The following is a 2,703-nucleotide window of genomic DNA, read 5'->3' as shown; positions in this document are numbered from 1 at the left end:
GTGTGTGTGTGTGTGTGTGTGTGTGTAAGTGTAAGTGTAAAACTTTGGAAAGACTGGAGAGCATTATGCTAAGTGAACAAATTCAGTCTCTTAAAGACAACTACTGGATAAGACCGTTCCTGTAAAAATACATGGGTAACTAGTAAAGCATGTCTGGGGATCCAAGCAGCAGAAGCGGTAGGAGCAGAGGTGTGAGGATGGGTAGTGGCAAAAGTACATTTGGTGGGTTGGGAGGGTGATAAATGATGGGAAAGATCTGGCAGGGACCTGAAAAGACACGGTAATAGTGGCCATAGTCCAATGGTGATTAATTTTATAAAGCATAATGAATAGGAATGATTGTATCAAACACAATATGAATGAAGAATACTGGGAAGCACAGTGTATTTGAACTTTGTAACCAAACCAGTATAAAATTAAAAAAAAATTCTGCTGTTCCTGATAACCAATGGAAAGAAAGGCTACTTTATGAAATAATGCTTATTTTTGGCCAATATATACGTTATAAATAATTGAACAATGCTTAAATAAGAACATTTAGTTTTTCTTAAGTATCACTTAAAAAAAAATAAGAAGTTGCTAAAGTAGTAAGTTCTCTAGATTTTAAAATGAAAATACAATTTTTTTGTCACTGACATCACTTTTTAAAAATTCTGTTTGGTTTTATGCTTTTTTAATTTTTAAACTACCTGTTTTATGCTAAAATTACTTTATATTAAAAATTCTAAAACCACCTCTTAAGATTCACACTTAATTTTCCAACTCAGCTGTGACTGTTATTTTTGAAGATGAAAGCTTTAGGAAATTGTTCTGACCTCTGCTTTGCATTTGGAGGATTGTCTTCTGCTTACTAATGCCTCTGCTCTTAGCCCCTTCCTCCATTCAGTCTTTTTGTACCACACACTCCTCTGACATTTCCTGACTCACTCTTTTTCCTTCTTATCTCTCCATGGTACCTTTCCATTCATTCGTTCCATTCCTTGAGACACATGGCATTTCTTCCCAAATGCTTGATTCTCTGTAGATGATATTTCTCTGCTTCAAAATCACCCTGTACCCAATTGAGTTGATTCCAGTTCATTGTGGTCCTATAGGATGAAGTAATACTTTTTTTTAAAAAAAACTGTTGTGACTTGGGTAGAAATTTAGAGTAGATCCACCAAGGCTGTAATGCTGATGGACATAGACTCACCTCTTTCTCTTGTAGAGTGATTTAAAACACCTGTTGGTTAGCAAATGTATGTTCTAGTCACTGTGCAAACAGAGTTTCTGCTCCCTACTTAGCCTTGTGTTTGTTTTGGCTTTTTTTCATGTGTGGATCTCCAGAAGAGCTCTTTGTTGCCCTCTTCTGGCTATGGCATTAGTATGCCATTACGCATATTTTAGTTTTTAATCCTAATTATTTTATATCTGCCTGGGGACTGGGCCACAGAACTCCTTTACTATATTGCATAGACCATTGTTTCTCAAGTCTGACTACATGTTAGAGTCACTATAAATTCATGAGCACCACTTTTGGAAACATTTTATGGGTTGGGTTGGAGTTGAGCATTGTTTTTTTAAAATTTCTCCCTCACTAGTTGCGGGTTGTGAGTGATAGGATACTACCTATTCACATACTCTTAAGACCTTAATGCTACTGTTATTCAAATATAAGCACTGCTAAAACCAAAGAAAAGGAAATAGAGGATTTTTACCAAATGTCATAGTCCAAAATTGACAAGACATGCAGTCAAGATGTGTTAATGCTAATTGGTGACTTGAATGCAAAGGTTGGAAACAATGAAGAAGGAATGAGAGTTGGAAAGTACAGAATTGGTGATAGAAATAAGGCTGGAAATAAAATGATTAAATTTTATATTTAAATATAAATATGTATTGTAATGATTTCTTCATCACAAATACTTTTTTAAAAAATTTTAAAAAATGCTTTTTAAAAAAACCCAAAATGACAGTTTTACACATGGACCTCACCTGACTACATCTGTGGAAGTATTCGTTGGAGAAGTTCAATATCAGCATTCAAAAACAAGATCAGATGCTGATGGTGGAACAACTATCGTTTACTCATGTACAAGTTTGAATTGAGGCTGAAGAAAATGAAAACAAACCCACAAGAACTGAAATATGACTTTGTTCTATCTGAATTTCAAAATAATTTTAAGAGTGTATTTGGTCTTTTTCCCTCCTTTTCTGCCAACACAATGCTGTAAGGTTTGGTATAACTCCCATCTTCCCAGGGGTTTTTGCCCCCTTTCCCCTCTTCATTATCACTCTCTTTTGCATGACCTACCTTGCACGAGCTCTGCCTCTGTCTTACTTCCTTAATAAACCCTTTTCACAAAATTGAAGAAGAAAAAAAAAGAATGTTTGAAGTATTGAGCTCCAGTCATTGATAACCTGATATGTGGTAGGATGATATCAAGGAATCCATGAAGAGAGCAAAAGGTCATTACAAAGACAGAGGAAAAAGAAAACATCAACATGAATGTCGAACCTGAAACTTGGTAGATGTTATCAAGGATATCATCCATGAAGAGAGCACAAGGTAATTACAAAGACAAAGGAAAAAGAAAACATCAAAATGGATGTCAAAAATAACTGAAAATTGCACTGTCGAAAAGCCAAAACAAATTTAAGCCTTGAGTTGTAATATTGAGCAATGCTATAGACAAAATTCTCTGCTGATGTGCTGTTCCAGTT

At 35.1% G+C, this 2,703-nt stretch overlaps 1 protein-coding gene across 1 annotated transcript in view; it reads left to right on the top strand.

The window, feature by feature from the left end:
* HS2ST1 (heparan sulfate 2-O-sulfotransferase 1) overlaps window positions 1-2,703 on the top strand; it is a 282,876-nt gene that overhangs the window by 71,951 nt on the left and 208,222 nt on the right. The window lies entirely within an intron of this gene.

Source organism: Elephantulus edwardii, unplaced genomic scaffold, assembly GCF_000299155.1.
Source record: "Elephantulus edwardii isolate Elephantulus edwardi_28Jun2011 unplaced genomic scaffold, EleEdw1.0 scaffold00224, whole genome shotgun sequence".
In the NCBI taxonomy this organism is placed as follows: Eukaryota; Metazoa; Chordata; class Mammalia; order Macroscelidea; family Macroscelididae; genus Elephantulus; species Elephantulus edwardii.
Note: the sequence above shows the minus strand (reverse complement) of the source record. Positions and strands in the feature narration are given on the sequence as shown.